The sequence below is a fragment of the Peromyscus californicus genome, unplaced genomic scaffold (assembly GCF_007827085.1).
Source record: "Peromyscus californicus insignis strain IS unplaced genomic scaffold, ASM782708v3 Scaffold_17__1_contigs__length_78620276, whole genome shotgun sequence".
Classification (NCBI taxonomy): Eukaryota; Metazoa; Chordata; class Mammalia; order Rodentia; family Cricetidae; genus Peromyscus; species Peromyscus californicus.
The window spans coordinates 68,818,105-68,831,047 of NW_026294469.1; the positions used below are offsets into that span (position 1 = coordinate 68,818,105).

The following is a 12,943-nucleotide window of genomic DNA, read 5'->3' on the forward strand; positions in this document are numbered from 1 at the left end:
CAAGGCCCTGTGGAGTGTAGTTCATTCTCTCTACCTGCCAAAGTCAGAACTAGTCCAAGTTTCTACCTGGGAAAGAGGGGAGATATCTGCGTGCTCCATGGGGACATCACAACCAGAGAGAGGCCCTGCCACTGCCTGCCTTCTGTCCCCATGTCTCCCACCCCCATGTCTTCTTCCACTGTGGCAGGATGGTCTGGATCTTTCTGTCACCGCAGGCAAGCCCAAGTGTTCGTAGAGAAGGATGAGTAATGAGGAGCAGAGCTGGATAATGGCTGAGAAACCTCTGCTGGCTGAGTTCTCCTTCCATAGAATGTACATCTGAAAACACGAACGGTAATTACACGTTATAAGTGTTTTCAAGTCAACTTCCTTTTGAATTAAGATGGCAAAGTTGAAAGCTCTGAAGTCCTTCCCTTCCCCACCCTTGGAATGGGACAGAGCAGACAGCTACAGGTTCTGCAATCGCAGTGGAAGCCTGACAGCGCTATAGAAAAAAAAAATAGGAAACTCTATCCAATGCCCAGTCAAAGCAAAGAAGCCTCCTGATGGACGGAAAAACGCTCGGTGCCCTACCAAAGCAAAACCAAACAGTAACTGGAAGGCACTGCGGCGAGACAGATCCACAAGTCAAACTCTGTGAGGGACATGGCTGGATTCTAAAAGGTAGCATGAAATTAGAGTTAGAGGGTGATCTTTGCAGCCACAGCAGTGGCAAAAAGGACATCTGAAAGAAAAATCTATCCTTAAAGGAGGTTATGTGATTTCTCTCTCTGGCTCTAGGTTAAAAAAAAAAAATGAAGTTGTAAGACTCACAGCCCAAGCTGACTGCATGGAGTTGGAATTCTATCTGCGAAATTCAAAGCTATTAGGTGACCATGTATAGAAGGCTGCTGTGACTGGTGACTTCCCTGAGGCAGATGGAGATGGGGAAAGGCATCATTAGTTAGAGATATCCTCATGACACTGCCTCAGGGTGCTTAGCTAGGTCTGGAGTTGAGTATGATGGCCATGGTAGGCAAAGGAGCATTTAGAAGCCAGGAACCAAAAGAGGTATCAGTAGGATGGAAGCCAGCTTGGCACATTCAACCCTGTTGCTGCTCTAGATGGTATCCAGGGAAGGGAACCAAGTCAGAAAAGGCAATATGAATCCTACAGGGAAAACATGGAGTCCCTGCACTGTTGAAAGCAGAAAAGAGCCTATACTGAGATAAAATCCTGCCAGCTCTCGCTGTCTCTGTCTCTGGGGGGAAACAGCCACGGGCCTCTGTTCATTTTAATTTCCCTGTCAACACATTAAGAGTCCAGCTCTGGCTTTCTTTAGTGTCACTCTTGGCTTGAGAACACCATATCACTATGCCATCCATGGATATCAGCAATTGTGTGAGGAATGCAGCCATCGCTTATATGGCAAAAACAAGGAGACACCAGGGACAATCAAGGACATCAAGTCCTGAAAGACGGGGTCTCTGACCCTCTTAAGGACAAGAGATTGGACCCAAACCTCTCCCCAGTGTGTGCAGCCTGATCCCTGGGTGTGGGCCTGTTATGGGCAGCTCTTCCCTTGGTTTACTGGGATCTAAATTTGCAATGAATACATTCTGACAGCTCTGGGCTCTTTAGATGAATTTGATAACACAGACATAAAGCAAAGATCAAGTTGGATACAGAATGTTCTGGAGGGAGCTGAGTATCTCAGCTCTGGTATCTTTCGCACTGCTGGAGATTAATGGCACATTATCAGAAACATCAATGCTGACATTATCCCCTCCCTTGGGGCACAGCACTTATGAAAACAGAGAGCGCTTTCTTGAAAGGAGGCCATTGGGAGGGAACATAGCTCATGGGTGGTAATTAAACATTACTTATATAGACCATGGTGACTTTGAGTCCTCACAGTGCTAACTCCAACCCAAGGTGTCTCAGGATATTTGAAAATCTAGTTAGAGGTGAGTAAAGCTTGGTGTCCTAGCCTATTGGCCTCATGGCCTTGTAAAAGTGACTTCTCCAAGCCACATCCATAGAGCAGGGCAAAGGATGGTGCGGATGCTTCTCTACCCACAGGGGCTACAGATGAGCTTATCATGAACTGATAGTTCAAAGTGCATTTAAGAGTACCAAGCACCACAGCCAGCCTAGCTCCACCCACCTTAGAGAGACCGGCAGCAGACATAGTGGAGCGTAGTCATCCAACACAAAGGCTATTTTAATATAAAACGGTGAGTAGCCCAGATAATTTAGTTGAGTACTGTACTGAAAATGAAGAACAATAGTTGTAAGGGTCACTCTAAACAGTTAACCAACATTCAACGCAGTCTGCACTGAGAGCTTGTGGTATTCATGCCATTGTGGATTTGAAATGTCAAGAGTCACACCATCATCACTTGGGGGGTCACTGGTATAATTGTATCTGCCTTACAAGGTGTAGTGGCTGGTTTGATGGTCAACTGGTTGGCTTAAGAAGCAGCCTGGCAGTGGTGGCGCATGCCTTTAATTCCAGCACTCGGGAGGCAGAGGCAGGCGGATCTCTGTGGGTTCGAGGCCAGCCTGGTCTCCAAAGCGAGTTCCAGGAAAGGTGCAAAGCTACACAGAGAAACCCTGTCTCGAAAAACCAAAAAAAAAAAAAAAAAAAAGAAGCACACACACACTTGTGTGTGTGTGTGTGTGTGTGTGTGTGTGTGTGTAAGGCTTTTCTAGAGACAATTAGATTACGAAGGTGCTAAACTAATCAGTCGATTAATTCCTGTTGGATCTATAATAGAGTGGCATTATTGGAAGGTGGGACTGAGTTGGAAGAAGCATGGCACTGGAGGACTGCATTTGGGAGCTGTATCTCACCCCAGTCCTTTCTGTATTTTCTCTGTTTCCTGGCCACCACGATGTGAGCAGTTCTGCTCCTCCATGAGGGATTGAAATCTGTGGAATCATGAACACAGTTTTCCTCCCTTCAGCTGTTTCTGTGAGGCAAATTGTCACAGTGACAAGAAAAGCTAGCTCATACCTTAAGGCAATTATGAAGATTAAAGACATCATGACTGCTGAGAGTGTGCTGGACACACAGCCCTTCATACCTGTCACTATGTATGCACACACACACACACACACACACACACACACACATTCACACACTGTCTTAGGGTTTCTATTGCTGTGAAGAGACACCATGACCACAGCAACTCTTATAAAGGAAAACTTTTAATTGTGGTGGCCACATACAGTTCAGAAGTTCAGTCCATTGTCATCATGGTGGGAAGCAGGGCAGCATGCGGGCAGACATGGTGCTAGAGAAGGAGCTGAGAGTTCTTACATCTTGACTCACAGGCAACAGGAAGTGGTCTGAGACACTGCATGCGCATATATGAGACCTCAAAGCCCACCTCCACAGTGACACTTCCTCCAAAAAAACCACACCCACTCCAACAAAGCCACACCTCTCATAAGTGTCACTCCCTTTGGAGGCCATTTTCTTTCAAACCACCACATTCTACTCCCTGGTCCCCAAAGGCTTGTAGCCGTATTGTAAGGAAAAGGGGGCCAGCCAAAGAAACACATCCTGGCCCTGAAACCAGAGCTAGTGAAAGAAACATGCCCTGGATCTGAGACCTGAGCCAGGGGAAAAAAAAAAAAAAAAGGAAGAAAAAACAACAACAACAACAAAAACCACACTTTATCCCTGAACCCAGAACCCAAGAAACCTGCCCGACTCTGAAACCAGTGCCAAAGAAACACACTTTGCCCCTAGAATCAGAGCCAGTGAAAGAAATACGCCCTGGCCCTAAAATTAGAGCCAAAAGGCTGAAAAGGACCAGTGAAATGAACACAGTTTGGCCCTGAAATCAGAGCCAACTCTGCCCCTGACCAATGAAACTAACCAATTCCTGAGCAGAAAATCTTCTCTCTGGAGAAACTCTGCCCCCAAGAAGCCCGGTATAAGCCCCTCTGCCTGTTCTGTTGTGTGCTGTCCTTTCCCACCCTGGCGGAGGCAGGCACTCTCCTGGACTCCCCCTTCCCAAATAAATCTTTCTTAAAAGAGTCTTGGGTGAAGATCTTCATTCGCCAGTTCAGAACAGAAGAACCTTGCTGAAACATTCCCTTAGAGGGGGCTGAACACCGCAGAGCAGAAAAAAGTATCAACTTTTTGCTGGAGTGGAGGAGATTGCTACATTTCTTGTAGGGGTTTCTTTCCCCTTTAGCAGAGTGAAGCTGAAGGAGCAACATCTTGGGCTGGAGAGAAGAAGCAGAGCTCTGCTGGGAAGACCCCTTAAGGAGGGGCAGAGCAAAGCTCAGGAGAGGAGCAGGATTGTTATATCCTGTAGGGAGACCATCCCCCACTGCATCCCAGCTTCAGGTGTTGCCTGGCTTCCCGACAAGTCAGGATACCTTTTCCTCCAGAGCTGTAACACTTACACATATCATAATGCAGAAATGTATTCCGACCAACTTCAAAAGTCCCCGTACTTTATCACAATGTCAACAATGTTTTAAAGTTCCAAGTTCAAAGTCTCTTTTGAGATTCATACAATCTCTTAACTGCAATCCCCTATACAATTAAAATAAAAAAGCAGATTACATATTTCCAACACATAATAGCACAGGCTACACATTACCATTTCAAAACATAGGGAAGGGAGCACAGTGAGGAAATACCCGACCAAAGCAAGACTGAAAACCAGCTGGGCAAACTCTAAACTCTGCATCTCCATGTCTGATGTTGAAGTGCTCTTCAGATCTCTAATTCCTTTCAGCTTTGTTGACTGCAGCACACTTCTTTCTCTTGGGCTGGTTCCACTCCCTCTAAGCAGCTCTCCTCAGCGGGTATCCCACGACTCTGGCACCTCTAACACCTTAGGTTCTTCAAGGCAATCCAGGCCTCTCCTTCATAGCTTCACACAATGAAATTTCCAGGCCTCCCTCCATTCAGGGACACCCCTGACACATGCCTGGCCTCAGAGGCTTTCCTTAGTCTCAGAGGGAGGTTCCATGATATCTTTCTTCAATCCTTGACTCTAAATCCAGAACCACATGGCCAAAGCTGCCAAGTTCTGCTGCCCCACCCTCCTTCAATCAAATCTTCACCAGCTTTCTGTTTTCCATGGTTTCCTTAACTCTCTAAGCCTGGCTGTCCTGGAACTTGTTCTGTAGAACAGGCTGACCTCAAACTCAGAGATCTGCAAGCTTCTGCCTCCCAAGTGCTGGATTAAAGGCATGCACCGCCACACCCAGCTCTAAACTTTTCTTTAATTCCTTTTCACAAATTGGAAACTTGGCTGGATGGGATCTTGCCCCGAGGTCACCACTCCCTTTATTCCATTTTGTAATCTGTTTATCTCCTTGAACACAGGATTTAGCTCTATTCCACTACTTCCTGGTGTCCCTTTTCACAATCTGGACATTTTGTATTTTTATTCTCTCAGCTTGCTCCTTTTCATTATAAATCTTCATCAGAGTTAACACTAATAACCACACAATAGAGTCTATACTACGCTGTTTTGAGATTTCCCCTGCCAGTGGAATTAATCTAAAACTCCTCACTTTAGCCTCAGGTAGACTCTTCAGACAAGAGCTATACACGGTCACATTCTTCACCAAAACATCACAAGACAGGTCTCTAAGTCATACACTAACATTCTTCTCCTCTGAAACCTCCCGAGAAAGCCCCCACAGTTCAAATCACCCTCAGCACCACTGTCCTCCATGCTCCTACTAGCATGGCCTATTAAGCAGCACTTAAAGCGTTCAACTGCTTTTCTAATCCACAGTCCCAAGGTCCACATTCCTTCAAACAAAAGCATGGTCAGGTCTATCACAGCAATACCCCAGTCCCTGATACTATCTTCTGTCTTGGTTTCTATTGCTGTGAAGAAATACCATGACCACAGTAACTCTTATAATGGAAAACATTCAATTGTGGTGGTTCACTTACAGTTCAGTGGTTTAGTCCATTATCATCATGGTGGGAAGTAAGGCAGCATGCAGGCAGATATGGTGTAGAGAAGGAGCTGAGAGTTCTTACATCTTGACTCACAGGCAATAGGAAGTGGTCTGAGACACTGAGTGTGGCTTGAGCATATATGAGACCTCAAAGCCCACCTCCACAGTGACACATTTCCCTAACAAGGCCATACCTACTCTAGCAAAGCCATACCTCCTAATAGTGCCACTCCCTTTGGGGGTCATTTTCTTTCAAACTAACACACACACACACACACACACAGCCTTTGGATGCTTCTCAGTTTTCCAGGCCACTACCTAACAGACTTTTGGAATAGTGTGTGGTTTGGTCCCAAGACCATATGCTCCATGATGTTGGGATCAGGGCTGGAATAGAGCTGGCTCCATCCATGCTTCAGTGGACTGGACAGTGCCTGGTTCAGAGTCTGCTGGAATTCCTTCTAAGTATCGTCTCTCCTGGCTTCAAACATTAAACTCAGAGTGGGCATTGAGGAGACGGCTTAGTCAGTAATATGCCTGCTGCAAAGCATGAGAACCCAATGTTAGAGGCCCTAGAACAAACAAAAAGAGCCAGGAGACAAGCAGATCCCTTGAATTCACTGGCCAGCAGTCTAGTTAAATTGATGAGTTTCAGACTCAGTGATCAAAAAACATTGATTGAGAAAGGCACTCTGTCACACACACACACACACACACACACACACACACACACACACACACACCACACACACACACACACATACATACAATGTCTTAGTTACTGTTCTATTGCTGTGAAGAGACACCGTGACCAAGGCAACACTTATAAAAGAAAGCATTTAATCGGGTGCTTGTGCTGTGGGATGTTCTGTATGTCAAATGTGTTGCTGATTAGTCAATAATTAAAACACTGATTGGCCATTGGCTAGGCAGGAAGTGTAGGCGGGACAAGGAGGAGAATAAAGCTGGGAAGTGGAAGGCTGAGTCAGAGAGACACTGCCAGCCGCCACGATGAAAAACAGCATGTGAAGATGCCGGTAAGCCACGAGCCATGTGGCAAGGTATAGATTTATAAAAATGGATTAATTTAAGCTGAAAGAACAGTTAGCAAGAAGCCTGCCATGGCCATACAGTTTGAAACCAATACAAGTCTCTGTGTTTACTTGGTCGGGTCTGACGGCTGTGGGACTGGCAGGTGAGAGAGATTTGCCCTGACTGTGGGCCAGGCAGGAAAACTCTAGCTACATGCTTGTTTATAGTTTTAGAGAGTTAGACCATGATCATCGTGGTGGGAAGCAGACAGGCATGGTGCTGAAGCAGCAGCTGAGAGCTTTACATCTTGATCTGCAGACAGCCAGCAGAGAGAAAAAGAGACATTGGGTCTGGCATGACCTTTGAAACCTCAAAGCCTGCTCCCAGTGACACACTTCCTCCAACAAGGCTACACCTCCTAATCCTTCCCAAATAGTTCCACTAACTGGAGACCAAGTACTCAAACATATGAGCCTATGGGGATCATTCTCCTTCAGACCAGCACACATACACACACCATACACACACATACATATATACATCTCTCTCTCTCTCTCTCTCTCTCTCTCTCTCTCTCTCTCTCTCTCTCTCTCTCTCTCTCACACACACACACACACACACACACACACACACACACACTACCACCACCACCACCACCACCACCACCACCACCACCACCACCACTGCCACCACCACCACCAATAATGATAAAACTCCAAGGGAAAAAGTTATGTATATGACAAAGGTTTTAAGTTTAACAACACTGAGGATAAAGCTAATCACAAAGGATGTGAAAAGATTCTCTCATCATAAAGCCCAAAAGAAAAGCATGAAAGTAAAGTTAAGCTCCAGTTCTTATCCAGACAGAAAAAGTCAAAACTGGAGGGTTAATGAAGAAGAGAAATGAGAAGCTGGGCCTGAAAAAGAGACATGGCCCCAGATCCCGCAGGGATCAACACACCGTGAAGAAACGCAGTGATGACTCTGTGCTCCTAGAGGGAAGAAAGGGAAAAAGAAATATCTCAAAACAAAAGCACACAGCACTAAAATTGATTGCAGAAACAGAAACCCCAGCGGGGTGTGGTGGGGCACATTAACTGAGGTGGGAGGATCGATCAAGCCCAGGAGTTCAAGACCAACCTGGGCAGCAGGGTCACAGTGCACTCCAGAAAAGAACAAAGAAATAGAAACCCAAATGCATCTACAATCACTGAAAAAAAAAAAATGGAAACAGTAATTAAATATCTACGTTTCCTCTCAAACCATCCAATGATTTTATTGAGAGCTCTACCAAATAAGAAAGGAGCAGAACAGATCAACCTTATAGAAACCCAAAGTGCCTTCAGGCGGGGCTTGATGACAGTGGGCTTGCAGAGATGGGGGAGGGGCATGGGTAGCTGGTGATATCTTTTACTTCCATGTGTCTGTCGGTGCATGCATATGTGTGTGCACAGATGTGTGCACGAGACTATGATGGGAGGTAGAGAGGGTCAGGGGAGCTGAGGCTGCAACAAGGGTTAACTCTGTAGAGTATAGATGGGGCATGCCTAGGCACTCCCCCTCTCCCACACACCACAGATTGACACTCCACCCGAAACCCTCCAACACAGATGTTTGTTTGTGAACTATCCCAACATAGACTCTAGAGCTCAGGCACCTCCTGGAGAGGGAGGTGCCCTGGGACATGAGGGGTTCAGGCAGAGGCACCAGCCTCTTTGTAAGGCTGGGATGACGGTTGTGAGAACTACCAAAGGAAGGAGCGATGGGGAATGAATCAAGTGAGCAATTGAAGCATTTTCCTAAATAGTTTTATTATTAGTAAAAACTCGGGAGTGAGATACCGGGGTACAAATACGATAGATCAAGAAAGCAGTAGAGGAACGACCATTTGACCCTTTCTCTGCCTTCCCAGATCAAAAAGGGCTCAAATCTCTCCAAGCCCCTCCCTTTTCTTGTCCTGTGACTCTCTGTCTGGGCCCTCCAAAACCTCTATGGCTAATTCTGGTCAGCTAGTCATGGGCTCCGCCCCTTGATTCAAGGTTTAACTTTATTAACATTCTCAGAGCATCACAGCATAATCAAATATCTCGAAACAAGCCATGTCAGAGCTGGAGAACCAAAGGCAAGCGTTCCCTTTGGACTAACGAGTCCTTGTTGTGTAGAGAGTCCCTGTGGCTTCCAGACCAGGTTCATCTGGAACCCACCTCTAGCCCTGCTTCCCAGGGTACGCATGGAGACTTCCATAGACATCTGTGTTGTTCACGACAGAAGTGCTCCTCACACCAAGTAATAGTCAAGGAAGCTGGTCTGCACTTGTCACTCTCAGAGTGGGTAAAAATAGCATCTAACACAAAGTGTCAGGGTGCCAAGGGCTGGAACTCCTCACTCAGTATCATTAAGTGAACAACTTTGGAAAGAGTCATACCAGGGATGATTGAGCCCGGGGTAGTTCAGATGGCAGAGGACCCATCACACCAAGCTACAGCCCTGCAAAGAGGAGGCTCTGAGGATAACTTTGGTCTAAGCTCAGGCTTGAACCATGTAAGGATTGAAAGACTTTTCCTGCTAAGATACTATTAGATGATATCCAGGCAAACAAAGCTGAGTGTGTGTGTTCATGTGTGTGCATGCACACGTGTGAGTGTTTATGGAGGCAGGATCTCTCACCAGGCCTGGAGAGAACAAGTAGGCTGTACTAACTGGCTAGAGAGCCCCAGAAATCTGCTTGTGTCTGCCTTCCCAGCTCGGGGATTACAAGACTGTGACGTTATTTATGCCTGGCTTTTTACATGGGTTCTGGGGGACTGAAGTCACATCGTCATGCTTGAATGCCAAGCCCTCTACTGATTGGACTATCTTCCCAGCTTCACATAAAGCTTTTGATGGGTGATTCCCTATCTGTGTGACTCTGGTGTTTTCATAAATCTGCTTCAAGGAGAAGGAGTAACATAACATCTATAGGTTCTCTAAGAGATAGTCTGGTCTCTTCCATTTGGGCTTGTCTTTTTTCCTAGGCAGCGACAAGCTCTGAGAGGACAGGTTCTCACAAGTGTGCAGGCCATGTGTGACCTAAACAAGATTCATTTTTCCTTCATTAACTCTTGAATGACTGCAGCTGAGAAACGTTTAAAATGAAAATGTGTCTGACCATGACAACTAAGAGGCCGAAGCTTAACATTTGCTAAGACATTGCCTTGCTATTTTTCAATCTTACCTGTTCTACCGAGGAAAACACCGTATGATCCGGGGTAATAATAACTGCTTATGGATTGAGAAAGGAGCTGATATATTTTTATTTGTTTGTTTATTGTAATTGTTTGAGACAGGGTCTCACTGTGCTGTAGTCCAGGCTGGTCTTGAACTTGCGACAATCTTCTTGTTTCAGCTTCCCCAGTGCTGATGCTATAGGCATGTGTCACCATACTTGGGTTTAAAGTAAATAGTTTTAAGTAAACTTGGACTCGGGAGATGTTTGTTGTAAAACTATGAGGTAGAATGTTAATATTGTTCCTACAATTTCTTTCTGATTGTTAAACTCATATATGAGTTCAGTCATTTTATTTTGAAATAGGTTTGTTTTCTGTGTCAAAGGGACGCAATTACCAAGTGTTAATTTTCATATATACACAAGAGTGTGTAATGAACCGGACTGAAAACTTGCTAATTAGATCCATTTTTTAGCCATAATGTTGACAGAGAAATTGACAAGTGTTTTTCAGTTATGATTTATGAGACATACTCTCCAAATCCATAGGCATGAGGGAGCCTGGTGACTAATGGCTTCTATGTACAAGGCAAGGCTACTGTCACTGGCTTGGAGACCTTTACAACTGTACTTCTTGGGTTGAGATGCCGGCACAGCTGCGTACAACCATCAGTATGACCCAGAGGGATCCTGCTGCCCCTATCCGTACACACGACAGACACCTCCTGAAAACTTGTAGTCAACTCTCCACAGCAGGACATGACAGGGTACAGCTTGACTAACACAGAGCACCCAGATTACCAGCATTTGCCTGCTCCCCCACCACCATACTTCTGCCATATCCACCCCTGATGTCACCAGCCTGCTCTCTAGTCCTACATCAAGCCATTCTGGGATGCTGAGAAAAGAGAATCATGCAGTCTGATTATTTTGAGATCTGCATAGTTCCCTGGAGATGACCTGGTCCTCTGTGCACATAGTACCCATTTCACATCTAATTGGCAGGATGAACTATAGTTTGACCAACCATTCAGAGGCTGAAGAATATTTTGCTTATTTCCAGTACTTTGCTGTTATGAATAAAGCTGCTACAAACATCCTTGCATGCCTCCCCCGTCCCGCCCTGCCCTACTCCACTCTGGGGAGAGAAAAAGTTTTAAATTTGACCAAGGTCTGATTGATCATCTTTCCTATATTGGCTGACTGTTGCCAAGTTTATTTCTGAAAGAACTTGCCAAAGTGTCTTCCAGAAGAGCTGGACCATTTTGCATCCCACAGTACTATAGGCAAGATGGGTCCTTGGCAGTGTCAGAACTGAGTATCATCACTGAATTTTGTTGTTGCAGTTGAAGAGCAGGGTCAATGGGTCATCCTGTCTCTGGTTCACTCTCAGCTCTGTCTACTCCAATCACCACTGAGCCACCCCTGGAGAATTCCATTTAATTTCTTGTATTTCTCAGTTCCGACATTTTCACTCAGTTTTTTTTTTTATGTATTCTGGTCCATGGAAGAGAGTCTACTTGCTCACATTACCACCACATCTCTGGTTGTTCACTGGGGCATCTTCACAATGGTGACTTACGTCTCTGTTCACTAATTCTGGTGTCTGGTCATCTTGACTTCCTATCTATCTGCCGACGGTCCTTTCTCACTCACTTTGAGATCTTCCTGACTCTGGGTAGGATGGCCGACTTCTTTGCTGGAATCTGGACACTTGTGTCCCATGATGTCGGACTCTCCACTGGGCCTGAGTCATGCTCCCTCCACGCTGCAAGGCACTGAACAGCAGCTAGTGACTGACAGGTGAGAGGAGCCCATGTGGCCTCTGCCTGCATCTAAGCATGGCGCTTCAAGACTCTGGGCAGGAGCTCCCCATAGGCATCCCGCGACTGGGAGGGTGCGAGTCCTATGGAGCTTCCCATGAGAAACCTGATTAATCTCCCCTTGAAATGCATAGGGGGGGGGGGTAAATTTTCTTGCTCTTCAGAAGGGTAGGCACCAGGCTTCCTGCACACACTGACTCCGGCCCACCACAAGGTTGGGATGCCCGACCACAGAGGTGGAGGCCTCTGGTCCTCCTCTGCACTCACTCACACAACCCACTGGCTCCCTCAGCTCTATCCGTCAGCCAGACCAACATCTGAGGGAAAGTTTGCTTCTTTTCGACGATTGTGGCCAAACAAATTTGGGTTTTGTTCTGCAACTCACACTCTCTGTTTTCTCACTTCCCAAACATAGTACTAACAGTGTGGGTGTTGAAAGGAAAACAACAATTACGATCTCAACGAAAATTCCCAGCAGCGGTAACACCGTCAACAAACTGCAGTGAAGGGACTCAGGTTAGATACCAAGACGTGCTTAATGACTGACGCGAGGAATGCTGGGATACACAGCAGAGGAAATTACAAAACACCCTTCCCTTCATCGCCAGCATGTAGGGCAAAGATGTCCCGCCGCCCCGAAGTCTGGGGGCTGTGCTGATGGAGGTATTAAAGCAGGCAGCTCATGGCGCCCCACCAAAGCACCTCTGGGTCGGCCTGAAGATGTGGCAGCTGATGCAGACAGAGGAATGGGTGGCACAAAGCAAGGCTGCAGGGAAGACGTCCCCCTTCACCTACCCGGGCATGGTTTCAGGAGCACCCACACTGTGTGCAGAGGAGGACCGTCCACTCCCTGGATGGAAGACCAGGGACTGAGTGGGAAGAAAGGGTCCGGGCTTGGTCACACCATGCCTGTCTACACCTGTCGTGCCCACCTCCCTTGTCCACATATGAGGTG

At 46.4% G+C, this 12,943-nt stretch overlaps 1 protein-coding gene across 4 annotated transcripts in view; it reads right to left on the reverse strand.

The window, feature by feature from the left end:
- Kcng2 (potassium voltage-gated channel modifier subfamily G member 2) overlaps positions 1-12,943 on the reverse strand; it is a 74,696-nt gene that overhangs the window by 35,340 nt on the left and 26,413 nt on the right. The window lies entirely within an intron of this gene.